Source organism: Panthera pardus, unplaced genomic scaffold (assembly GCF_024362965.1).
Source record: "Panthera pardus isolate Hobbes unplaced genomic scaffold, ASM2436296v1 HiC_scaffold_2, whole genome shotgun sequence".
Lineage (NCBI taxonomy): Eukaryota > Metazoa > Chordata > Mammalia > Carnivora > Felidae > Panthera > Panthera pardus.
In genome coordinates, this window is record NW_026526765.1 from 65405566 (window position 1) to 65433322 (window position 27757).

The following is a 27757-nucleotide window of genomic DNA, read 5'->3' on the forward strand; positions in this document are numbered from 1 at the left end:
AGGGCACTTGGGGTGAGGTGGGGGTGAGGCAGGGAGGTCACCCAGGTGTGGCCTGAAGGCCACGATGAGGAGATTTATTAGCCAATCACCTGATATTAAAACCCCCACAGAGTCTCGGGGTCCACTCCAGACTCATTGAGTCAGACTCTTTCAGAGTGTGTGGGGCAATCTGTTTTTTTTTTTTTTAATGTCTCCTCAGGTTGGGGACATGGAGCCTCAACAGGCCTGGGACCCTGACTATGTGGCTGGGAGGTGATAATCTGTGCCACAAATCTGCTGCTGTGTCCAACCCCTGCCTGCCCTCACCCCACCTGAGACTGGGTGTTTCTCTAAAGCCACCTGTTAACCTCCTGAGTGACGGTCAGACCCTGTGTCTTAGCCGCTCACCACATATTAAGTAAGTTTTAGAAGGAAGGAAAAGTATGAAATAACTGTGTTTGTTTTGCTCAAGCCAAATCCATTTATAAAGCGCAGCACTTGTTTAAGAAAAAAACAACAGGTATTGACAAAATATAAGAAAATAAATTAAAGCAGCAGTTCCTTAAAAGGACCCTGTCCAATAATTTGATTTTCTTCCCCCTTCTTCCCTCAAAGGCCAGAACGACACAATCAATCTTGTCATTCTATAGGCTGTCTTGTTACAGCTTTTTCTTAAGTGGAGGGGGAAAAGGGGAAAAAATGGGAAGAAAATAAGGTGCCATCTGTTCCTCCTGCTTCATGATGGGTCCCACTAGGTCCCTCTGCTTCCCCTGCTCCAGCCTTCTAGTCCTGTTGGCAGTCCAGCCCTGGCTCTGCCCTGCCCCAGCTGTGCCTGGTCAGCTCAGGGCTTCTCCTGCCAAACCCCATGACTCACAGACCCTGTGGGGACAGTGTCCTGTCTCCGAGTCCACAATTTCTCATCTTGACAGCTTCATCCAAATAACTGATGTCTCTCACGAGACAAGCACAGAACAAAACACGGGGGCACTGAGGGTAGACACACTTTGTACACACAGGGAAATTCATTCTGTAGGCAGCATACTGCGTCCAACACATGCAGGGCCTCAGACGGAGGGGGTTCCCGCAACCACCCTTGTTACAAGACCCCCTTCCCCGAGTGCTGTCCCTGTTGTCGTTGCCATCAGCTGCACACACCGGGACCTGCCCCACCATTGGTGGCCACCCCCACCTTGACGACAAGTGAGGTTTGTTGGGAATCAAAGCAGGTTTAAAGTCAGTATTCTTGGCCAAATCATGGCACCCCTGTGAGTTTCTCCACAGGGAAAGCAAGGTCAGTAACACCCAGAGGTTGTTGTGAGGATTGAATGAGCAGCTATAGGTAATAATAAAATTTTATAATTGAGCACTAGCTTAGTGTCTGATCCTGAGGTATAGTCCTTTTCTGGCATTATTTGGTGAAATCTTCAGTTCATAGGATTATGAACCTTATTTCACAGGTGAGAAAATCGAAGTGCAGAGAGGTTAGGTTAATTGCCCATGGTCTTATAACTAGCAAGAGGAAAGGAGTTTTTTTGAGGGGGAGGGTTTCCAAAAATCCACATCCTCCTTGCCTATCAGTCCCCATTTCTTTGTGGAAAGTTCCCTCTGGGTGTGGTCTCCATGGGAGGGCAGTGATGACACCTGCCTCCCATAGTGGGAGCCCCGAGGGCAGCTTGTCCTACTTTGTGGGGCCAGGAGCAAACTCAGCTGTGAAGCTCAACCCAGCCTGCAGTCCCTAGTGTTCCTTGACCTGATCCCTCAGCTCCTGGATTCTGGGAGCTCCAAAGATACCTTCTCTTTTTGCATAACATAGGTAGAGTCCCTCTCTGTAGCTTGTAATCCCAGGACTCTGCCTGCAACAAAATAAGAGGTAATAATAACATCAAGAGTAGCTATCATCTCTTGGGCACTTACTATGTTCTAGGTCTAATGGAAAGGGCTTCATACATAGTATTGTGTCTTATCCTTGCCACACTCCTATGGCAAGAGAACTGAGGATCATATACATTTGGATTCTTGCCCAGCATCACAGCCAGAAAGAGGGACAGCTGGGTTCAAACCCTGGGCTGCATGAGCATAACTCTGTGAATACAAAATTCTGTTTGTGCGCCTGACATAAGAGGTGCTTACTAAAGAGTGGCTTTAGCACTGTGTTGTGTATGCATGCATCATGTACTTTAAAATTTTTCTAGGAGGTTCCAGGTCCAGGTAAGATGAAGTAAACACACTCCACCTTGTCTCTCCCACTGAATGCAGCTTAAACCTGGAGAGAATGTGCAGACTAGGTACTTGAACTCTCTGAAAAGAAGACCAGATAACATCAAAGTAACACCAAATTGGTTGTAAGTTTACTGCTTCCTTCCACTCAGGTATGCCCTCGGTTGAATGCAATGCAACTCAAAACCTTGAAGGGGTTATTAGCATCTACAGAGAGAGCTACAGGAAAAACCTTCTGATTCTGGCTTGAGGACCAAGAAAGAGGTCTTCCATTCCTGAGAATTAAGCAGAAGTCTCCTGTTTGTCTTTTCTTTCTTTGTTTACTCTTGTACCCCAGCAACCAAGCAATGTGGTGGCAAGAGCAGCAGTATCAGTGTGTGCAGATAAGAACCTAAAACTCTGAGGGAGGGAAACCTCCCTCTCCACTGGAGGGGCCATTGCTCATGAAGATGGATAAGCCCCTGCTGCTTTGCTATCTCTGCTGCTTGGGACCAACATGAGCAGTTACAGGAAGGGTATGGCAAGTGGAGGTAAATAAAGCTCCTGCCTTCTGGTCTGAGCACTGGAAAAGGGGCACCTCAGTGAACTAGAAAGTCCAGAGGAGATCCCAGAGAGGGAAGAGCTGTGAAACGCAGCCCTTTAAAGTTGTTTCTGAAATCTGGGGTAATCCCCAAACTGTACATGATCTGACCCCAAACAGCATACATAGACCCGAGAACTGAACACCTAAGGACAGACCACTACCTCGATCCTAGAGTGGCCTTCAGTGGTGCATATATGGGATAGATCTAAATAACACAGCAAAAGCATTGAAATTGAACTGACATTGGAACCACAACCTATAGGAGGTTGGTGAGAACTTGTGACTGAACCCAACTGGGCTAATTGCCTGCTAAAGAAAAATATCAAAATTACTCCATATAGGAAGGGTCAGGAAAATTTTCAACTCACTTGGGAAAAGACAATCCAGAGATGCCAATGCTGAGATGACTTCACAGATGCATCAAAGACTTCATAGCAGCTATTATAAATGAAATATGCAAACTCTAGAAATGAATGGAAAGACAGAAAGTCTCAGCACAGAAAGAGACACTCTCAAGAAGAACCAGATGGAAATTTAGAAGTGAAAAAATACAATAACTGAAATAAAAAAACTCAGTGGATGGGCTCAATAGCAAAATGGAGATGATAAACAGTGAATTTGAAGACAGGTCAATAGAAGTTACATAATTTAAATAACAGAAAGGAAAAAGACTGAGGGGAAAATGAACAGAGACTTCAGGGCCTGTAGGTTAGTACCAAAAGATGTAACATTCATGTCATTAGAGCCTTGGAAGGAGAAGAGAAAACGTAGGGTCTAGAAAAAATTATTTGAAGAATAATGGTGGCAAGTTTCCAAATTTAGTAAAAAACAGAAACATACCAATTTAAGAAGGTTGGTGAATCCCAAACAAGGTAAATACAAAAAAATATGTGCCCAGACACATGATAATCAAACTTCTGAAAACTAAGGACAAAAAAAAAAAAAAAAAAAAAAGGCCTTGAAAGCAACCAGAGAAAAAGAACATGTTACCTATATGGGAGCAATGATTCAAATGACTGCATTTTTCATCAGAAACCATAAAGGCTAGAAGAAAGCAGAACAATATTTTTTAAATGCTGAGAAAGAAGAACTATCAACTCAGAATTCTTTGAAGGATATATCCTTTAGGAATAAAGGTAAAATAAAGATATTCTCAGATGAAGGAAAGCCAAGATAATTTGATGCCAGGAGATCAGTATGGAAAGTTCTTCAGACAGATGGGATATAATAGCAGAAAGAAATTTGAAATATCAGGAATAAAGGAAGTGCAGCAGAGATGGCAAATATTTGGACAAATAAGCTATTTTTCTCCTGTTGAGCTCTTTGAAATATACCTGATTATTGAGGGTGTCTGGGTCGCTCAGTTGGTTGAGCATCCAAGTTTGGCTCAGGTCATGGTCTCTCAGTTCATGAGTTCGAGCCCCACATCGGGCTTACTGCTGTCAGTGCAGAGCCTGCTTCAGATTCTCTGTCCCCCTCTCTCTGCCCCTCCCCCACCTGTGCTGTCTCAAGAATAAACATTTAAAAAATAAATAAATAAAAATAAAATATATCTGATGATTGAAAATCAATCAACCAATCTCACTGATGGGATTTTCAATGGATGTGGATGTAATATAGAAAACAAATATAATATAAAAGGAAGAGAGGGAAGGGACCTATGAAGTGGTCAGATGTTGATATTTCTGCATGGAGTGATAGAATATTATTTCTAAATAGACTGGAAAGATATGTCTATTGTAATTTATAGAACAACTACTAAAAAATACTATTCAAAGAGATATAACTTTAAAAAAGAGAATGCATTCATAAGCAAAAAAGTCTTATCTTAAATCTTATACTTCATGCAAAAATTAATTTTAAATAGATTATAGTTAAAACTTTTGAAAGGAAACATAGGGGAACATCTTTGTGACCTGAGAGCAGATACATTTATGACTTTAAAAGCACAATCCATGAGAGAATAAATTAAGTTTCAACAAAAATCAAAACTTCTGTTCTGAGAAGGACACTGTTAACAGAATGAAAAGATAAGCTATCACCTTGGGAGAGAATATTTGCAAACCATGTTTCCAGTAAAAGTTAAAAAAATTTTTTTAAGTTTATTTTCAGAGAGAAGGTGCACAAGCAGGGTAGGGGCAGAGAGAGGGGAGAGAGAGAGAGAATCCCAAGCAGGCTCCATGGTGTCAGCACAGAGCCTAATATGGGGCTCGAACTCCTGAACTGTGAGATCATGACCTGAGCCAAAATCAAGAGTCACTTAACTGAGCCACCCCGGCGCCCCTCCAGTAAATATTTGTATTCAAATTAAATGAAGAACTCTCAAAACTCAACAATAAGAAAACAGCCTATTTGAAATCTGAACAAAAGATTTGAAGAGGCACTTGACCCCAGAGAATATAGCAATGGCCAACAGGCACACGAAAAGATGTTCAGCATCATTAGCCATTAGGGCAAAAAGTTACAACTGCACATCTAGAAGAATGAAAAAAATAAAAAATACTGACAAAACCAAGTGCTGACAAGGATGCTGAACAACTAGAACTCTCACACATTCCCAGTGGAAATGCAAAATGGTACAGTTACTCTGGAAAAGTTTGACACTTTCTTATAAAGTTAAACACATACTTACCGTATGACCCAACAATCCTACTCCTGGGTGTTTACCCTAAAGAAATGAAAACTTAAATGTTCACCTGAAAACAAATGTTCATAGCAGCTCTATGGATAATTGCCAAGAACGAGGAACAATCCAAATGTCTTCCAGGAGGTGAATGGATCAACTGCAATACATCTATTCAATGGAACACAACTCTGTAATGAAAAGGATCAACCAACTGATACATGCAACAGCTTGAATGAGTTTCAGAGGCATTATGCTGAGGGAAAGCAGCCGGTCTCAAAAGGTTATGTAATGTGTATTTCCATTTATTCAACCTTCTCAAAATCACAGAACTATAGCAATGGAGAACAAGACAGTGGTTGCCCGGGCTTAGGGGTGTGGGAAATGTGTGACTATAAAGGATAGCATGCAGGAGTCTTGTGGGTGTGCCCCACTTCTGCATTCTGTGGTGGTTCCATGAATCTACACATGTGTTACAATCCATAGACTACATACACACACACACAATTAAAAAAGATAAACAAACAAAACAAAATGAAATGCAGTAAGGGAAGAAGTTCCCAAGGAGGTCATCCCTGCTGGGTCTCCAGTGAGTAGTGGGCATACAAAGTTGTATCAGGTAAGGTTTATATTTTTGAGGTTCTTGCAATCAAAGTCAGTAACAATGTGACAGAAGAATGTGCCTTAACTGTCACCTTCTCAGAGAGGCATTTCCGGACTCCATGCCCACTGCACAAATTAATACCCCTGTGGAGCTTCCCACTGCTGTTGCAATACATAACTGCAAACTAGAGGTTTGAAACACACTTTTGTTATCCTGCAGTTCTGGAGATGAGAAATCCAAATTGGCTCTCACTGGGCTGCATTCCTTCTGGAGGTTCTGTTTCCTTGCCTTTTCCTGATTCTAGAAGCTTCTGCCCACCTTCTTCTCTCCTCCATCCTCAAAGCCAGCAACATTAGGCTCAGCTACTTTTACACTGCTATCTCTGGTTCTCTCTCTTCCATTTCGAAGGACCCATATTATTGAGCCGACTAGATAATCCAGGATAATCTCCCAACTCAGGGCCAGTTGATTAGCAACCTGCAATGACACTGATGACCTTGAATGAGGCCAAACTTCACAAATTAAGGCCACAGTCCCCCACAGGACTGCCCTCACTTCAGACATCAGGCACAAGGTCAGGGGTCCCCAGGCCATCTTCACTTCTGACCAGCTGGCTACCAATTCAGGAGTTCTCACTTCTGCTTAGATTCTATAATGAGCTAGAAGGACTCAGAAAACTCGGGAAAACACTATACTTATGGTGACAAAAGGCCGGAAATCAGAGCCCAACAAAGAGAGAGACCCAGAGGTCAAGGTCTGGGGGTTGTGTGTGCCCCAAACATGAAGCTTCTGTGTCCTAACCTTGTGCCATCAGGACAGGTTACTCATCAACTTGTGCTCACTGGAGCTTTGGTGTCAGAGTTTTTATAAGGGTTTCATTGTGTAGGCATGACTGATTGAATTGGTTGAATCATTGGCCATGTGGTTGAACTCAATGTCCAGCCTCCCCACTCCACAGAAGTTGGGCTGGTATTATGTGGTTCAAAATTCCAACTCTCTAATCACATGGCTGGTCTTTCTGGCATGACCAGCCCTCATCCCCAGTCACCTTGTTAGCATAAAAGTTCAGGTGTGGTCTGAGTGACCGCCATGAATAACAAAGACAATCCTATCACTCCAGAAATTCCAAGGATTTAGAGGTCACCTCCCAGGAAGCAGGGAACAGAACCCAGCCAGATTTCTGTTATATGCAACCTTAATTCCATCTGCAACCTTAATTCTCCTTTACCATGTAGTCTAACACATTCACAGGTTCCTGGGGCTAGGACGTGAATGTCTTTGGGGGGCCATTATTCCCTCTATTACAGCCTCCCAGTTGTTCCCTGACATGCCATCCTGTTTTGTTTTCTCACCACATCTGTCTATAAAATGGTCTTATTTATTTTGTTTATTGTCAGTCTCCCCTCTGCTACAAGGACAGGTCCCTAGCATGTGACTAAGAGAGAAAGGGGAAGAGTTACAAGAGGCAATGCTTGAACTGGTCTTTGAAGGATGAGCAGAGTGGTGACGGTTGGCAGGGGCTCTGTACAATGTGTGCAAAGGAACAGAGGAGGGAAGATTGGTCAGGTTTCAGGAGCCCTGAATGGATCGTTGTGGCTGGAGCTCCATGTGCTGTGGGAGGGAGGAGACATTTTGGGATAAAGAAAGGTATCGTTGGCAGGACTGAATGTGTGACGGGAAAGACCTGATGGCACTTCTGGTATCTGCTTAGTGCCTGTGCCCTCTCACTCAGATGCCAAGAGGGAAGTGCCAAGGTGTAACAAGTAGGGCATAGATCTAGGGTCAAATCTCAGCTCTGCTGTTTATAGACATTTGCTGTGAGCAAGTCTGCTCACCTCTCTGTAGCCACTGAGGTTGGCTCACTCAACACTCATGTCCAACCCACCTTTCCTCTGCCTTCCTCTATCCTGGAGCTCAGACAGCTCTGTTCCCCAATATCTCTTGCAGCAAGTGACATAGATCCAGCCAATGAGCTGGAAGTAGAATCCTGGGGAGGGGTGTTTTAGAAATGGTAAAGTCCCAGTAAAAAGGAAGACATATTCAGCTAGATCAGAATTTTACATTCTCCTCTACTTCCTGCCTTGAATCCCAAATTATGTAAGGAGCAGCAGCAGCCACTTTATAACCATAAGGAGCAAGCTGAGAGTAATGGCCTAAGAAAAAGTGGGCAGAAAGATGGAAAATTCCTCAGCCTATGGGGCCATCACTGAACAACAGGAACAGTGTCAGCCTGGTTATTAATTAATACAGTCCTGATTAATACACTCCCAAGCCTCAATTTCCTCTACTGTTAACTAGCTAATAATATTTATCAATATTCCTTATATCATGTTGTGTGCCAGGAACTCCTCTAGGTATTAATGGCAAAGCAGTGAACAAGAGGTAAATAAGATCCTTGTTCTTTTTTGCATTTACATTTTGGTTAGAGAGACAGACAATGAGCCCCTAGATAGACAAGAATATATCTGAGAATGAAAACTGCTATGAAGAAAAGAAGATGAGGTGACAGAGAGAGACTGGTGTGGACATGATATGGGATCCTCACGACGGGCTCTGTAAGGAAGTGATACTTAAGCTTAGTGTGTATCTGAATGTGAAGCTAATGACAGGATAAAGGTGAGGAACAGAATTCCAGACAGAGGGGAATAGCAAGGGCAAAGGCTTTGAGGCAGGGGGCCCAGCTTGGTGACTGGGCAGACCGAGAAGAAGGCCAGGTGGCTAGGTGGCAGTGAGTGAGGAGGGGAGAGCGTGGAGGTGAGACCAGAGAGGTAGGTGGGGGTCAGACGACATATGTCTTGGTAAGCAGAGTGGATTTATTCTCAACGCAAAAGGGAAGCCACTGGAGGGCTTTCTCAGGAGTGTGGGACAATGACTCGAATATCTGGCACACGTGTTTGATAAATGGCTATAGAGTAGATGGTGCATCCACTTGGCGGTATTCCTTCACTTCTCAGGTTCAACTAGCCCCTTCTCCTGTTCTGCCTGCCTCGAGCCTCCAGCCCCTGAGCTGGACCCCTCCCAGCTGCTTTGGAGTTTTCCTGGCCCTGCAACGTCCTCCCCCGGGGCCATTTGCTCCCTCCAGAGCGGGCGAGCATAATTGCCGCTTTCCACAATGACATAAAAATCTAAGAGGCACAATCAATACAGCGCACACACACATCATCGTCTTTCATTGCAAACGATAAAAGTGTAAACAGCAGGGGTGGCGGCAGCTCTGGAGGCTGCAGTGGGGGCAGGGCGGGCTGCCACTGCCTCCCTGCCAATCATTCTCCTTCTGGGGCACCTTCTCCATTGGGGGGTGGGGGGAGGGGGGTGACGCCCCTCATGAAAGCCCCCTGGAGAAATGGTTTCTCTCTCTTTTCCTTCCAGATGCAGCAGCCCCAGCCTCTTTAACCCGAATTCAGAATCCAATTTGTCTTCCCTTTCACTATTTTTAATGCTTTTTTCCCCTTGCTTTCTTGAATCTTCTATGTCGCCAAAATACAGAGCTAAGAGTGCCTTCACGGAGGCAGAAGGACTTGAGGGGGTCTTGCTTGTCAGAAGCCCATGAAGTGACCTTGATGGGGAAACCAGCCCTCAATGTCCAGCTTCTTTTGCTCTATCCAGCTGCCACCCCACAGCTTGTCTTGGAACGTGCACAGAAGCCATTACATCCCCAGCTCTCACAGACTGCTGGCAACGACTTCTTCAAACTAGTTACTTAATGAACGTCATCCAATTCCGATTCAGCCTTGCCATACTTCTCATTTGCAAAAGCCAATCTGCTTTACGATTCTAACCTCTGGCTAGAAACTGCTCCCAATTTCATGTCATCCATAAACTTGATGAACGAGTATCTTGCTTCTCTGCAGTCATTCATTTACTTATCCAACCAGCATTTAGTGAGCACCTACTGGATGCTGGGCACTGGACACAGAGTTAAAGGACAGGCAGGTCCTGTCATTGAGGGACTCCTACACTGGACTGGTGGTTGAGCCGACTTGGAAATATGTGATCCTGAGCAACTCACAACTTGGGCAGGGGACAAAGAGCTAGCCTTACCAGGGGAGGGGTGGTTTAAGGTGGCCCTCAGATGCTGGAGGGAGATTTTACCAACTCATGAAGAAATGATGTTCGAATTAGACAGGAATGTGCACAGGCAACTAGTTCTGGGTGGTGATGGTGGAAGAAATGTATTGATATCTATAAATGCGGGAGGTGACCAGTTTCCAGCTGAGACTCCAGCTAAGACCAGGATGCCTGCCTTTTGGCTCTGCCCAGTTCTGTTTATCCTGACACTCCACATGGTAGCAAGCGCCTGCCGGCAGGTTCAAATCCAGGCAAAAGAAACCTACTCTTCTTCTCTAGGGGCACAAGGGCAGCTGAGTCGGTTAAACCTCTGACTCTTGATTTTGGCTGAGGTCATGATCTCATGGTTAGTGAGACTGAGCCACACACTGTCAGTGTGGAGCCTGCTGGGGATTCTCTCCCTCTCCCTCTCTACCCTTCCCCTGCTCACTCTCTTCCTCTCCCAAAGTAAATAAATATACTTAAAAAAAAAAAAAAAGGAAATCTACTTTTCTCTCAAGGAGAGAGCAAATCTCCTGGGGTCTCATTGTTCCTACTGGTCCACATGATCTTCCCTGACCAATCAGAGTGCTAGAAGGAATTCAGGCACTCTGATTGGTCAGGGCTGAGTCACACGGTGGCTGTGGCCCTGAGGGGAGTCCCACTCCACTGGGCCCGAAAGGCAGGTAGGGATTCCCAGAGTAAAACTGGGTGCTGTTAGCACTGAAATGGGTGAATGGATTCTGGGCTGTGGGAACACAGATAGCCACTATGTGGCCACAAGTGGGCTGTGGCACTCTGTCTTCCCATGTGGTGGAAGTGGAGTCATGTGGGTCCTTTCTGTTTGGTGGGTAACGGGAAGCACTCACCAGCTCAGAGATGAGGTGGGACATCCGAGTCCTTCTGCCATCATATTCTTCAGTTGGCTGGCTGGTTCACAATGGATAGGCACAATTGGCTATCTTTGAATAGACTAAATTTTCAGGAGTTCTGGAGACCTCCAGAGATCACCAGCATATAGATAGAATTGGAAGCATGACAAAGCCAGGCCTCAGGAAGCTGACATGAATTCCAAGGCAGAAGAAAAGCATGGGGAGCCACACCTTTGGAGATATTGAGGGTTTGGTTCCAGATACTGCAATAAAGAAAGTATGGAAATAAACTGAGTCAAAAGAATTATTTTTTGTTTCCCAGTACCTATAAAATTTATGTTTACACTTACTATAGTCTATTAAAAGTGTGCAATAGCATTATGTCTAAAACAAAAACAATGCACAAACCTTAATTTGAAAAGACTTTATTGCTCACCATCATTTGAGCTTTCAGTGAGTCATAATCACTGATCACAGCTCACTGTAACATATATATAATAATGAAAAAGTCTGAAATATCGCAAGAATTACTAAAATGTGACACGGAGACACAAAGTGAGCAAATGCGTTTGGAAAAAATGACACTGATAGCCTTGAGAGACACAGAGTTGCCACAAACCTTCGATTTGTGAAAAACTCAATATCTGCAAAGCACAATAAAATGAAGCACAATAAAATGAGGTATGCCTGCTTTCTGCTTTTCCAGATGCTAGATTTCAGCCAGGCAGCAAGGAATTTCAAGCCAGTTCTGTCATCAGCCTTTGCATTCTTCAAGCTCTTTCCTGCCCTTCTCAAAAACCAAACCTCCAGCCAGTTTCAGAAACTCCATGGGGCAGGCCTCTGGCATCTTCTAGCTAGAACTCAGTGTTGGAGGGTCAGATGAGCCAGGTCTTGCCTGCTCTATCGGGTGGCTCACTGGCAGATCTTGAGCAGTACTGATACTTTCTGAGCACTCTAGTCTTCCCTTGGGACTTATGATGAAGGAGTGCACTGTCGTGGATGGGCCTGGGCTTTGGGGACAGCAATTCAGGCTCTAATCTATAGGGATGAGCTGAACCTCAGGCTGGAGGTTCAGCTGTGAGTGACAGACACCATCCCAAAGAGAACCAGCACTGAAAACAAGAAAGAGGCTTATTTTTCTCTCAATCAAGAGTCTAGATGCTGGAAGAGAGGTTTCTCAAAGTCAACATCAATCATTCTTTCCTGCTGCTCAGCCTCCTTCTCACGATGCAAGGTGCTGCTTGGTTCCAGCTCCCAGGAGGAGCAATGGACGAACAGGTGCCTGTCTTCCCTTTAAGGACTCTCCTCAGAACTGCACGCTATACTTGTGTTTACAGCGTAAAGATCAGAATTTAGTCACGTGGCCAAATGGCCACAAGGGGAGGCTGGGAAGAGAGTCTTGATTCTAGGCAGCAGTGGGCCCAGCTAAAGATCAGAGCGTGCAGAGAATGGATATGGGGTGGTGGGAGTGGTGGTAGCTAGCAATCTATAGCTAGGACTCTCTAACCTCCAAGGAGTCATCGTAAATCCTAAGTCCTCCTAAATCCTCCTAATCTATAGCTCGGATGGTGTTCATATCCATGATTTCACTAGTCATCTTGTGAGAGGGAACTTGTATTTCCTATGTTACAGATGAAGAAGTGGAGGCAGAGAGAGACTGATCCCCTCCCATCTCCCTCCTTCCTTTGCTAACCCGTCTTTGCTCCTGCCCTAGCCTCAGGACATAGCTATTATTGTCAAGGATCAAGAGCATTTTGGTTCTGTCCATGAGTTTGGGTCCCCAGCAACTTGGTCACACATGGGTTTGCGGTGCCTCTTCCCCAGCAGAGGCAGGCAGCATGGTCCAAACCTGCAGGTTTGTCTCCATACAAGGCTTACGAGTCTTCCCTTAGCTATGCCCATTTGTTAGTGATGCTGGGGTTAGTGCCAGCCAACATGAGCTCTGTTACTCCTGGCCCCTGAAAAATTCGAAACCCTTTCTGTTTGCGCAGCCCATCTGTAAACTAGGACTAAGCCACATCCTTCAGCTCTCTCAAGGGTTTCTTGACACTTTTCAAGTGAAAAATAATGTGGATAATGTGTTCTGAGAAACTCAGCGCAAGCTGCTGCCAGAGCCCTAGGTGCTACTAAATGATAATTGTTCTGGGCCCCGGGAAGGGGTTCTGGGCCCAGCAAGGAAACTCTTCACACTGACCATCCAGTCTGGGGTGGGGGTTGGGGGTGGGGCCACAGTCTGGAATGATACCTGCGCACTTGGGGGCAGGGGGAAAAGGGGAGCAGGGCCAGGAGGCCCCAATGATGCCCAAACTCAGAGAGCAAGAATGTGCCCTGGCATGTGGGTGGTCAGTGACAAGTGGTATTGTGGAAGTGTCCAGGGGCAACAAGGGTTCATTCACTGACCTTAGGTTTGGAGGTCACCTCCAACCTGGGGAAGGGACTGGGGGGGAATGACATGTGCCAGGGTTTGGTCCTGGGCAGGGAGAGGAGAGAGGCAGGTCTGCAAACGGAGGATTCACCTATAGAGAACACAGGGCAACCCCAAGTGCCAGCATCTCCCATGCTGGCAGCTCATATGGCCCCAGCTGGCCTCTTCAATTCACTGTTGCAGCTTCCCCCCATCCAGTCTCCATATAGTAGGCAGAAGGCTCCCGCCTTCTTGGGTTGGCTAATTCCCCTCCACCTTACAAACCTGCAATAGATTCCCATTGACCCTGACCCCACAAACTCCTTCCCATGCCCTTTGGGAGCCCACCTGGGCTGGCCTCTGCATTCCTCTCCACCCTCTCCTGGCTCACCTTTCTCCTGCCACACTGCCTTCTATTTGCTTCTCAAACCTACCACGCATGCCCCCTCTGTCTTTGCACTTGCTGTTTCCTCTGCCTGGAATCTTCCTGCCACAGCTCTTGCTACAGATGAGCCTCGGAGAGATCTCTTACCCTTCTACCCTCTTCGCACCCTCCCCCGTCACTGCTACCACCCAGTTTTATTCTGATCACTGTATTTAAGGCCACCTAAAATGATAAGACTAGTTGACTTGTCGAATACCTGTCTCTGCACATGAAACTGAGCCCCAGGGTGGAGAGACTATACATCTTGTTTCCTGGTCTCTCTGCAGTGCCCATCACAGAGCAGGTCTCAGTGCACTGGAGGAAGGTAGCCTCAGTTTGGGTCCCCCCAGAAGTGAACCCTGAGACAAGTTTTTAAGTGCAAGTAGCATATGTGGGAGCTGATGGGGAATGGGGAGACAGCCAATAAGCATTGTGGGCAACTAGAACATAATCCTGGAACCCTGGCAGCCAGCATAGACAGCATGCCTTGGAGTTCTCCTACTTAAGGGGAGAGGGATTTGGGATATTTATTTATTTACTTTTTTAATGTTTATTTATTTTTGACAGGGAGTGAGAGCGCAACCCGGGGAGGGGCAGAGACAGAGAGGAGGACAGAGGATCTGAAGTGGGTTTTGTGCTGACGCCAGACAGCCCAGGGTGGGGCTTGAACTCATGAACCACGAGATCATGACCTGAGCTGAAGTCGGACACTTAACTGACTGAGCCACCCAGGCGCCCTGTGATGGGATATTTATACAGCATTTCCCGTCAGTTATTGGTTGAGGGCTATTCTTGGGAAGTCTTATTTCCTGACACTTCTGGCCTGGAACACAGGGAAGAGCAGCCCTCCAGATGCCAGAGAAAGGCCTTAGGAAGGCGCTGGTATGGCAGAGGATGAAGCCTGGGCATCAGACACAACCCAAACCTAGTTACCCACATGGGGTTCCAAGATCAGGGCCTGACTTAGCTGGGTGATCATGTTCAGACTTTGCCTTCCCTGAGTTGGAGTGTCCTTGGCTGCAAGCCACCAATCCAAATCAAAGTGAAAAAATGACCTTTCTTATCTTGCATTGCAGGAAGTCTGGAGGACAGGTGCCTCCAGTCATAGGAATCAGAGATCCAGTGACATCCCCGGGGACTTCGGCTCTTTCTCTGCCTCTGCTCAGCCCCAAGCCCAGTCTTACACTCCTCAGGGTCACACAATGGCTGCTGAACCTCGAGGATTCGTGTCCAGATGCCATAATGCCTAGAGCTAGAAGAGAGCACCTCTCCCCGTGATGATTCTCTCCTAGGATCAAAGACACTTCAGACCTCCCTTCATGTGTCATTGACTATAACTGGACCATACTCTCATTCCCTCTAAACAAATCTGGGACATGGGTCATGGGAACACCAAGAATCTACCTGAACAACATCGGGTAAGAAGGAAACGGATACTGAGCGGGTGGCCTGTGGTGTGTGCCAAACACACTTTCTACTCCCTGGCTCAGGAGACGGTGGTTGAGAGGCCAGAGCACGAGACTTGGGAGAGAAGATCTGGGCTGGGCACGGGCTGGGTCCGACAGCGGCGGTCTTGAGAGAAGTGTGTTAGTGTTTGTTCTGCAGAGACCCTGTGCTCTGGCAGATGGCGTCCCGGCCTCCTCAGTTTCCTGGCTCTCCCAGCAGCCTCTGAGGCAAGCCTGGGGCAAGAGGAGTTTAGAGAAGCTGATGGGGGGACCTCTGCTCCCCTTCAGCAGGTTTGCATTTTCTTCAGCGGCTAATTACTCAGGATGGATGATTCTGATTCAGATAGAAGCCCCCTCCTCCTCTCCCCTTCCTCCAGCTGGGATAGAACAGGTGGTGGAGGGAGCAGAGGGCCCCAGCAACGCTGCTTGCGCGGGCCATTCATCACCAGGGGTGTTTATACCCCACCTGGGGCCAGAACCCAGCAGAACAGGTGGTTCTGAGAGGATGGGGGCTGATGGGGAATTAACTCTTCCGGCCCTGGCTCCAGAAGGATGCCTGGGCTTGTGACGGGGAGGAGCGGTACTGAGGCCTGCGGGGGTGGCTGTAAATGTAGGGAAATCATGCACCAAAAGAAACCAAATGAGGGGATAAAATGCAGGAGACAGTTAAACTTTTCCTGTATTTGGAAGATTTGGAGATTAAGAAAATTAACCCAGGTTAAGAAGATTGGCTATGGTGTTTCGCTGGAAGTAAGGATGGGGTCAGGAAAAAAGCCCTGATTAGTAGCATTTACTGATTGCTGTGGTGTAAATACTCTCACCATGCCTGATTTCAGGCTACCAATTGTTTAACAACCAGCTCACAAATCTTGAATATTTAACAATTGGTTCCTAGGAGCCGGTAGGAGCCAGCCCCAGAATGCCCTGTGTATGAGGCTGTTCACGTATAACATTGAATTTATTTATTCATTGGTTCATAAGAAATCACAAGGCACTGTCTATGCGTCCAGAGCTCTGTCTGGGGACACCAGACAGTCCCAATATCTGCTTCCACGAGCACACAGATGTGGGACAAGATCATCTCAGAGTGGGATGGAGGGACTGTGACAGCAACTTAACAGCCTGGTCTTGAGGCCTCTGTGCGTTGTCCCTTTGGTGTCTAGACTGTGAGTCTAGGAAGGAGATTTGAACCTGCCTCTGCCCTGCCTGGGCAGTTTCTAGTGACCTTGGGCAGTTCAGTCCCCCTCTGCCCGCCATGAACAAAGAGGAGGGTCAATGCTCATGGCTTTTTCTGCACTGTTATTGTGAAATTTGCTTGTACTCTGTATCACATGCTCCTCTTTCATTCCTTGCCTCCTCTCTCCTGGCCGCCTAAGCTCTCTGCCTAGGCGTTGCCAAGGCCCCAAGACGTCCCTTGAGACCAGTCCTGCCTTATTTCTGGAGGTCAGTGTGACGACGGAGTTGAGTGTGACTCTCCCAAGTGCCAGTGCGTGTCTCACCTGGGAACTGACGGCTCATGGGCCATCTTTTCCCCAGCATCAAACCTTCCAGATTCCAGGAGCAGGCAGCATCAGAGGAGAGCCTCAATGTCCAGAGTAGCATCTTACCTGGGCATGGAGCTCTTCCTACCTGGGCATGGAGCTCAAACTCCTGCCCTCGCCAAACCCTGGGATTTAATTAAGAAATCATGGAGTAGTTTGTGAGCCATAAAGAGCCCTGCAAATATTTTTAAACACAAGGGTTTAGGTTATTCTCTGCGCCCAAGTTCCCACCTGGGGAGCCCCCAGGGACCTTCTGGGACAGCACCTTTTGTTGTCCTTGGCTTCTTTTTTTTTTTTTTTTAATTTTTTTAACGTTTATTTATTTTTGAGAGAGACAGAGATGGAATGCAAGTGGGTTAGGGGCAGAGAGAGAGGGAGACACAGAATCCGAAGCAGGTTCCAGGCTCTGAGCTGTCAGCACAGAGCCCGACGCGGGGCTCGAACTCACGAGCTGTGAGATCATGACCTGAGCCGAAGTCGGTCCCTCAACCGACTGAGCCATCCAGGCGCCCCGTCCTTGGCTTCTTATCATCTCTCCGCAGGGTGGGCAGAATAGGGTGACACCCCCACAGGCTGCGCTTCACCGTGCAAACACGGTTTTCTGTTATTTTCTCTTGCACCTGAATCTTTAAATCATCCGTGTCTCTTGGCGAGCGGCGGCTGTGGCGGGAAGCTGTTAATAATAGATACAAGTGACTGTCTGGTAACGAATTGCTGAAGACGGTAATTAGCATTTTAATTTAGGCATTTTCTGCACCTCACCTCTGGGGACCTGGGTTCGAGTCAGAAATTGGGGTCACCAGTGGAGGTTTGCCGGTGTTCTCCCCCTAAGCCCCCATGGGTATTCATCTTTGTCATGCAGGTCGCCACAGCCCAGGGCCGATTGTGGCCTGCGGGGGGCACTGTCTGTCCAGGCTGCGGAGAGGCGCGCCGGCGAGCACAGACTCACAGGGGGAGGGCGGGAAGGGCTGCTGGCACTGGGAAGGGGCAGGCGGGGCAGATGCCCCCTGGGGGCTGCCCGGCAGGGCCCGGGCGGGAGGTAGTAAGGCCCCGGGAGAGGAAGGAACACAGAGCGATCTGGGGAGAGCAGAGAGCCGGCTTCAGGGAGGGGCTGAGCCGGGTAGGAGGAGGGCTGCGTGGGCCCCGCTGTGCCCGTCCCAGTCCACCGCTGTCGCTCTTTCCCTTTCGCAAGCACTAATTTTCTTGATTTTTCTTCAAGCCCCAGCAGCCTATGTGATGGCTGGAGTGTTAGCAAAATGACTTAACGGACTTGCCTTTTTTCTTCCTCTCGTTCACAAAATACGATTTTAAAGCAACAATAGCAAGGAAAGTTTTCTCTTTTCTCAGTGGCTAAGAGTTGAGGACAATACTTTGGGGTCCAGAGACAGCCAAGCTCATCCCTGTTTATCGTGAGTGTGTAGGGGGTGGGAACACACTCCACGCCCCCTTTCCCAGATCCCCCAACCTTGGGTGGGGAGAGTAGGCAGATGGGGTCGCTCCTTCTGGGAGCCATCCCATTTATCTAATACTGACTCCCAGCCCCACTTCTGGCATTCAGGGTTGCTCCAAGATAGCCACACACATTGAAAAATGACCTACATTTTTCCCTTCCTGCAAAAGCATCTTTGATGTATGAGGCAGCAACTCCAGACTCCCAGGGCTTTGGGGCTAGCCAGAGTCTTGAGGTTGAATCAAGAAGGTGAACAGGTCTGGTTGTGGAGGGTAATTTTTTTGGGGTGCTGGAGGCCCACAGTGGGTGCAGTGAGGTACCAGAGGGGATGGCTGGTTCTGAATGCTCTAAGAAGAAATGATCAAATCCCATGATACTCTTAGGCCCAGTGTTTCTGCCTTGTGTGATAGGGGGTGACAGTAACTAGAGAACCTTGGTTCTCCTGTCTCCTCTCTGATATCATCCTTCATGTAGGAATCTTTGGGTTGCAAATGATGGAGGAAAAAAAAAACCACTTAAACTGGCTTAAACAAAAATAGAAATGTATTGGTTCCTGTAAATGAAGTCAAGTAGTAGGTTAGGTTTCAGGTAATGCTCGATCCAGATGAATTACGTCTCCCTAGAACTTGATTTTTTTTTTTTTTCCACTTTCTTCATTTCCCTTTTCCATTGCTTCATTTCAAGACTGGGTCCCCTCGGAATCATAACTTGGTTGCCAGAAGCTCCTTGAACTCCACATTTCTTTCTTCTTTCCAGTGAGAATGGAAGGACCTGTCTGGATTCTTTTGGGATTCAGTGTCTCTTGTTGGCCTGAATTAGGTCATATGCCTATTCTTTTTTTTTTTTTAATGTTTATTTATATTTGAGACAGACAGAAAGAGAGAGAGAGAGAGAGAAGGGGAGGAGCAGAGAGAGATGGAGACAGAATCCGAAGCAGGCTCCAGACTCAGAGCTGTCCACACACAGCCCAACACAAGACTCGAACTCACGTGCAGTGAGATCATGACCTGAGCTGAAGTTGGACGCTTAACCCACTGAGCCTCCCGGGTGCCCCAGTCATATGCCTATTGTTGAAACAACAACTGTGGCCATGGGATGGGCTGTGAGATTGTTTTGAGCCAGCCCAGGCCTATCTCTAGAGCTGGTAGTGGAATCAGTCCTACTCAAATTGAAAACAAGGCAGCTCCAAACAGGATGAATCCTCCCTAAGGAAAATGGACTTGAAGGCAATGACCATCCTAAACCCACTCCATCCTATTTGTAACTACTCTCTTCCTGTAATGGAATTATATAACCACACCCTCTGCCATATGGCTCTAGCTGTTGTTGTTGTTCTTTTGCTGTTTAGTTAACACAGAGGCTTAGATTTTGGGGTGCCATGTGACTTCACAGCAGCTCCCACTCTCTAGGCTAAGGACGCTTCCCCACCCCACTGATGTTGGACTTGCTACACGACTCACCTTGGCCAATGTAACCTTAGGGGACATGATGTACACAAAGGCTTTAAATCTGTGTGGTTTACATTGGCTTCTTGCACTTCTTCCATCCACCATGAGAGGGGCATGCCCTGGATAGTCACGAGTCCTAGAATGCAAGACACATGCAGCAGAGCTGAACCCGCCCTGTGGCCTGAGGCAGAACCACCCAGCCAACTTTCAGACTACAGACAAGAAAAATACTTGTGGTCGTAAGTAACTGAGATTTTAGGGTTGTTTGTTGTACAGGATTATCACAGAAATAGCTGACTAATGTCAATAGACAGAGGTTGCTAGGTTAGTTAGAGCTTTAGGGGGAATATCAGAAAGAAAATTAGAGGACTCCCCCAGAAAAGCCCCCTTTGCTCTCTAGAATCCAGAAGGGTGTCTGGTCTTCTTTCTGTCAGGATGTCTCATGCCTTTTCTTGCCAGGGGGCTTGGGAGAAAGGGGCTTTGGGGGGGGGGGGCAGATGCCAGAACATGGCCTAAAAGAGCAGTGAGACCCCAGCCCAGCCCACACTAGCCATGAGCTCTGCTACCTGTTCCCTGATGGATGAAGTTGGAGCCAGGAGACAGAGGGCAGAAGAGCATGTCCTCACAGCAAGCTCAGGGCAACCTCTGGTCTGGGCTAGTTTGGGCCCCAACAGAGCCTCTCAGCTCTTAGTCACTGCATGCAGTTGGCATATTCCTAGGAAATGACATTTGGATTAAAGTTTTATAATTTAATCTCCATTTGAAATGCCTTTTAGAGAATCTAGTTGGAGAGCGAAGAAGAGAGGAAGCCTTGCAACAGTAAGTATTGACTCTCTATCTGATTTCCTAATGGTGGGCTCGCCTACATTATAGCAGCTACGTTCACTGAGTGACAGATTAGGAAGCACTGTCACATTAGTCTCAAAACCCCTATGAATTTGAGTGGAAGGAGGAGGGTTACCCCACAGTTCTGATGACGAAAGCTGGGCTCAGAGATGGTAAGGGCCTTGCCCATATGAGCAGTGGTGAGTCCCATTCTCCTTTAGGCTATGGTCACATGGTACTCTGCAGCCCATCCAGTGACTTTGTTGGGGTCAGGTTGTCAGGTGTCTTCAGTGCCCGCCCTGGTCTTGAGGCATGGTGGGTTTGGAGAAAAGGGTCATTGCTTTAAACCTTGGCATTGGCTGGGGTGGTGCAGGTATCAGCAGTCCCACCTGGAGTCCAGAGATGGCCAGACTGGAGGGTCTTCTCTGGCCCTGTAGGTTCAGGCCTCTGCTGATGTTGGGAGAATGAACTTCGGCTCTGGGCAGGTATGCAGATCCGGACTCTACCACTTGGGTGAGTGACTTTGCCCCTGCAATCCTTAGTTTCCCAGAATATGTGCTCCACAGTAACCATTCAACACATAGGAGTTACTACATTTGCCGTGTTTAGAATTGCTGAGATGGTACTGTGGTTAAGAGCTTGAATTCTGGATTCAGATTCCCTGGGTTAAAATTCTGGAACTACCTCTTACTAGGTGGGAATTTTCAAAAATTTTATGTAACCTCTCGGAGCCTTAGTTTCTTCCTCTGTGAAATGGGGATCGTAATAACAATTCCCTCTGGGTTATATAGGATTCAGTCTACTAATTCATGAGTCTGAGCACTCGGTCTAAGCACGGATTCTGATGTACATAAAGTAAGTGTTCCATACATGTGGACTGTCATACCTCATCTATGACTTCTATGATTGCTATTCCGTCAGGCATAGATGCCTGGGATGACCTTGGCATGACCCTTGGCCTGCTTTCAGCCCTCTCTTCTCTCTCATGGCCCCCCGGGCAAGTGCTCTGACCACCCAGATGGCAGTGGGCTGCGGGGGGATGGGGGGGACGAAGCTGGAAGTAAAGGCACAGAAAGGAGTTTCAAGATGAAGCTGAGGGTAGGGGCGGGGGAGGGATGTGACCCGAAAGTCCTTCCCCAAGGGCTCCACAGCTACTGGTCAATACTTCATTGACTTCCACAATCACTTCATATCTCCACATCTCTAACTTTAAGCAGGGGTCTTTGCTGCACAGCACGGCGTTCCTATGGCAACCTCCTGGTGACACAAAACAGCCATTCTCCCCAGAATGGACTGCCTTCTTCCTCTGTCTCCTAGAGAAGCCACAGCAGTGGTGGCCGATGGAGCCTTCAGCACCCTGAACAGAAGACCATAATGTGGTCTGCAGCACCTTTTCGGACTCACCTTGTCCTAGGGCTTTGCTCTGAAAGATGCAGCTGGCCAGTAGTTGGTTCATTCTAATGTGTATTTATTGAGGGCCTAAGATGTCCAGCAACGCACCAAATGCTGGCTGGGGACCCACCAAAGTAGAAGACAGACAGAACCTGCCTTCAGGGACTAGAATTCTAGCTGGCTTCTGTTCAAGGAAAGAGAAAAGGAACAAGACAATTACAGCCAGTGCTAAGCACTATGGAGGGAATATGACAGAGGGAGACTAAGGAGGTCAGGGAGGACTCTCTGGAGATGCCAGATTCCATCTACACTAAGCCTTGAATGTAGTCACACAATACCCTGGAGGGAGTGCATCTAATGGGAGGAGACAGCAAGTGCAAAGGTCCTGAGGCAGGAGTGAGCCTGAGTGTTTGTGTTAAGAACAGGCAGAGCCTGGAGGATCTGGAATGTTGGCAGGCAAAGTGGGCTTGGGCTTCCATCAAGGAGGGCTTTGTGGGCTGGGGTCAGGGGTCAGGATTCTATTTTAACTATAATGGGCAGCCATTTGGGGGGGAGTTTAAGCAGGGTAGAGACATGGTCTAGTACAAGTTTTAAAAAGATTTTCTGGATTACTTTGGGGCAAGTGGGGCTCCTTACCTTCCAGGATCCTCCTGTCTGAGAAGCCCCACAATTACTGAGTAAAGTGTGTTTGTCTGCCAAATATAACTACTTCCTGGAGCTTCCTGGAGCTGGTCTTCCTTATACACTGGGTGGCCCATAACAGTCTCCCTGAAACATAGGGGTCTTCTCTTTACCCAATGTCACCACCATTACCACCACCCTCCTCTGCATGACTTTGATATTTGTGATCACTGACAGCAAAGCACCTACCCCAAGACCCAGTCAATCAAATTCTACCCCACCCCCTAAAGCCACTGAGATTTATCCCTGATGAATGGGCAGCCCCGGACTCATGAATCCGTCAGCCAGCCCAGGCCTGAGCGCTCAATCTCTCATAACTCTGTGTTAAGGATGTGGAGTGACATCTGAGACAGCTGGATAAAGGATGAAATAAGGAGCCTGATAAGTGGGATTGATGGCTGTCCTTGCCTAGACTTGGCTGGGGGAAGGGCTGAAGAGGATCCAGGATGAGTTATTACCTTTCCCAGGGCATCTGGGGCTCAGGCTCACTCCAGTCTGCATGGCAGACAGGCTTCTATCGATCCCTGGTCCCTTCAGGAATCTCAGTTCCAAGGCCCCAGACAGATCCCTACATTCTGGTGGTTTGAGAATTTGAGAAAAACAAAATACTTCTCTGGAGGCTACAAGGTGTAAAGTGGGAGGATGCACTAGATGCTGAATAGGCCTCTGGGAAGTGGGAAGGCAGGAAATGAGAGTACCACATTGAGTCTCATTGGAGGTAGAAAGGATTCTTTTTTACCCATGACAGAAAACTGAACCAATCCGGCATAAGCCCAAAGGGACTACAATGGCTCACTCAGCTGAAGAGGTCAGGGATTGTTCCTTCTCCAGGCAAGGCTCAGTTCAGGACTCCAACAATGTGACCGTCCTTCCATATTTTGGATCTGCCTTCGAACAGATTCCATTCTTAGCAGGCTCTCTCCTCATTGTTCCAAAATGGCTGCCAGAAGCTTCTAAGGCCACCTGCTTCCATATTCATATCCAGTGGGAAAGATTCCTAGAATTGAATGTCATAAGTCTTGATCATGCTGACATAGGTCATGTGCTCCTTTATTAATTTACCTGTCACTGTGCAATGGGAAATGCTGATTGGCTAAGCTAAGCTGGGCTCACCTCCGAGCTGCCTGTAGGGTCGTTTCTACCCAAATGCATGGCTAGTAAGTTTGGGAAGGGGGAGGGGAGGAAACAGATGGTGGAGAAGCAACAAACACATGCCACATTCCCACTCAGTGGAATTTCGTACCATTTCTCAATCTATATCCTCACCTCTCCCTGATCACTGATCCAAAAGCATTTGTGGACATTGAGGAGGGCACCTGTTGGGATGAGCACTGGGTGTTGTATGGAAACCAATTTGACAATAAATTATATTGAATATAAAAAAATAAATAAAATTTTATAATAAAAAAAAGCATTCGTGGAGGCTCCAGCTCTATCCCTCCATATGCAACCTTTTGTATCAATCAGGACTCTTTGGTTGCAAGGGACAGAAACCCTCTTACAATTGGCATGAGCCAAAAAAGGAATTGTCCCACATAATTGTAAACTCCAGAGGTAGTGCTGCTGGCATTAGGCCCAGGTGATTCCAGGGACTTTGTCATCAGTATTTGATTTCTCTCCCTCTCTCAGCTCTGCTCCAGTCCAAGGGACTTTATTCTTTGGAAGTTTTCCCAAACTACTGCAAGGGGGGCCTCAGCAGTCCAGGCCCTCGTCTTGCTGGTTTGCCCACTGTTCTGCCTGAGGCCCAGAGCGATTTTCATTGGTCCATCCCTGACCAATCACTGAAGTGGAGTGGTGCTGGCACAAGTTGAATGGCCGGCCCGGATCCTCGGAGGCGGGAGGAATCCCGCCTGACCCTCAGGGACTGATGGAAACTCGTAATGTTGTCTCCAGAAAAGAAGGCCTGGAAACTGGGCAGACAAGACAACAGTATACAGTCCCCTTGCAGTGACTGGGCTGCTCTGCGTCGTTCTCCAGAAATACCATCCCCTCGGTGTGTACAAGTCAGGGAAGGAGGGTATGAGAATCATGTCATCTTCCCTTCTGTGGTTAGTAGGTGCTTGATAAACCCCGCAGAACAAACACAGAATGCGGCTTGAAATTTGATGCCGAAATCACAGCTTCTGTGTTTGGAGCAGCTACCTACTGGAGGGCTTCACAAATCTCATTTTCAAGAATAACATCTAAACAAGATAAGGGTGAGGAAATGGAAGCCCAGAGATATGCAACAATTTTCCCAGGTCACACAGCTGCCGAAGGACGGAGCTAGGACCTTCACCCACGTCTGGCTGAGTCTAAAGCGCCTGGCTTTATCGCCCACCCTGGCCCTAACCCTCTCCGCCTCCCCAAATGTGAGCTCCAGGGACCTGCAAATATCAGGCTTATTGTCTTTGATTTGATCTCCTTTTTCACCAGCCCTTGGAGTATGAGGAAACCCCACTTAGGGGAGCACCCGGGCTGTTCTGGGGGAAAGGGAAAGAGTGTGTGCTGCCTCCTGTGACGCTTACCCCCAGCTGGTTTCCTTGCTGTCAGGGTCTTTGCACATGCTGTTCCCTCTGCCTGGAACACACTTTCTGCCAGTCTCAGCTCCTCTCTCAGTTCCCCCCGGGCGGCCTTCCGTAAGTAGCTCCCACCATAAACATCCCTGTGTGTTATACCACTATTCACAATCTGAAATGTTCCTCTCTGTTGACTTGCTTATTATTATCTTATGCCTTTAGAATGGTAAGTTCCAAGGGAGCAGGTACTTTGTCCATCTTGTTCAAGGATGTGGGATCCTCAGAACCTAGAATTGTCCCCAGCACGTAGTATGTGCTCAGGAGATACTCTGACAATGGGAAGAGTGAATGAATGGCCTCAGAGTTCACTATGTGCCATTCTGATTTCTGAGTTCATCAAGGCTTTCTTGTGTATGTCCTGCTTCTGGGGCTGGGACTTCCATTTGGCAGTCTGGCCTCTCTGCTGCCCGCCAGCCTTCAGACTAAGCTTCTGGAGTACCAACCAGCTTTTTTTGCAGGCAGTGCTCACCTGCATGCTATTCAGTGTCCACGGAGGGGCTTGTACTGACTTGTAGGAGAAATGCTCCAGTGAGTCCCCAAAAGCTCATTAGTCTGTCCCCCCACTGGCTGCACATCGCCAATGTGGCCTGTGAGGCAGCTCGTGATGGGTTTGGTAGTGGCCATATGCCACGTGGGTCTCCCCGTGGCCCCTGAAGCAGGATGGAGTGGGGTGGCAGGTTGGGGACTGATGTGTTTGTTATCTGTGGCTCTGGGGTCTCTTAAATCTCCCTGCTGATGCTGGGAGAAAGTGAGGGCTTCCGGATCTCTCCTTAGTTACTGTGAGGTCCCTGCCCATGTCCCCACTCCCACCATCATGTCTTGCTTTACTTGGACCCTCCCAACTTTTCCTTCACGTTACCACTTTTGTTGCCCCCACACTTATTTCCCTGTTTTTAGAAATAGTAGGGTCTCTCCTCCATCCCTCTCCACCATCCTAGAGTGGAGGGGACAAATGACCAGTTAAGTCATCTGGGCACAGGATCTAAATTTGCTGAGAGTTTAGGCATGAGTTAATAGCCCACTCCTGTATTTTCCCCAGGAAAGAGGTGGAAAGTGAAATCCAGAGCATTTAAACCACACCAGGAGAAGCCAGGGGGTAGGTGAGAGAATAGCGGCATATATGGAACAGAATCCAAAGGTCTTAGGAAGGCCTGAGAAGCCCCTGCTGGCCACCCCCATGTCACCTCCTGTACCCTGAGCTCTAGCTCGCTGGCCTCATAGCTCTGCTCTCTTCATAGTACCCTAGGCTCACTGCTTCAGTCACTCAGCTGTTAGCTCACATACCACCCAAACATGCATCAGAATTAAGGGAGGGCTTGTTGAACCCTGGTCACAGGGGCCTGAGAATTTGCATTCCTAGTTTCTCAAGGATGCTGAAGCTACTGGTCCAGATAGGCTTTGCTTTGACTCCTCCATTTAAAGTTGTCTGCTGCCCTTACCCTGTCTTTCTCCATGACAACCCTCTGCTTAGCTTTCTTAGTTTTCCATTACACTTATCTGTAATTATCTTTTGGGTTTTGTTTGTTTGCTTGTCTGCCTCCAGCACAACAGACAAACCTCCATAAAGGCAGCGACATGTTTCCCATCTCCTGAGTACCGCAGCATTGTGAATAGTGCCTGGCACATAGTAGAAGTTCACTTAATATGTGTGGGATAAGTGAATGATGAGCATTCTCCACACTGTGATCTCCAGGGCTCCCCTTATGCTTAGGAGAAAGGTCTCAGGAAATCTGCCCGAATGCAGTATGATGTGTGGAGCCTCTGTGGTGATAAAAATTCCAGAGCTGAATGAACGTTCCCTGCCCTCAGGCACACGCCCTGCTAATGAGCCAAAAGAGGCTATTTTCAAGCGGCTCAATGTTGCTTTTTCACCAATCTGTAATTGTGCTTCTGACACTTCCTTAGACAACGTGGAAGATGTAGGCAGAATTATTATTATTGTTGTTGTTGTTGTCTAGTATTTATTATACACATTGTGTAGGATGAGCCATTACTCCTGAGTTCTAATCAGTGTCTCATTCCCTGAAGACAGTCTCGTGAGCAGCCTGTAAAACCCACAGTAAGCTGGAGATTCCCAGCACATCTGTTAGGAGCCTGGGATTCAAGGTGGTTTCCAGGCCCTGTCCGGGCAGCAGAGAGCCCTGGAGTCCTGGGAATGGAGAGGAGGCTGAGAGCACCCATGGGCTATTTTAAAAGCTCTCATCAAATTGTACAGTGTGGAGGGATTGAACTTTAACTTTAAGAGCATTTCCATAAGTAAATGGTTTCTGGTCTCTCGCTGCTTTACAAATGCCCCTGCCCTAATGTCTTCTTTAAAACCCAGCAGCAAGTCCCATACACAGATCTGTGACAGAGGCAGGACCACAGACTGTCCTGGAAAGCTAGAGCATCTGTGTGTGCCCTTCTGAGCAGAAGGTGGTAGAGTGGGGGACTGATGGGTGAGGACACAGAACAGGAACTTGCAGCCACAACGATGTGCCCTCCCACCAGTTAGGGGTGGCTGCCCGCCCCCACTCCCTAGTCAGCCCCCACTCCCCACCCCCAGCCAGGAGTGATGGAGGGTGGCCTGGGGCCTGGGGAAGCTTCCACAGCAGACACACATTTCCTGCCTAATGGGAGGTGGTTGGGTTGGTAATGAGCATTCCCGCTAATTTGGAGGAATGA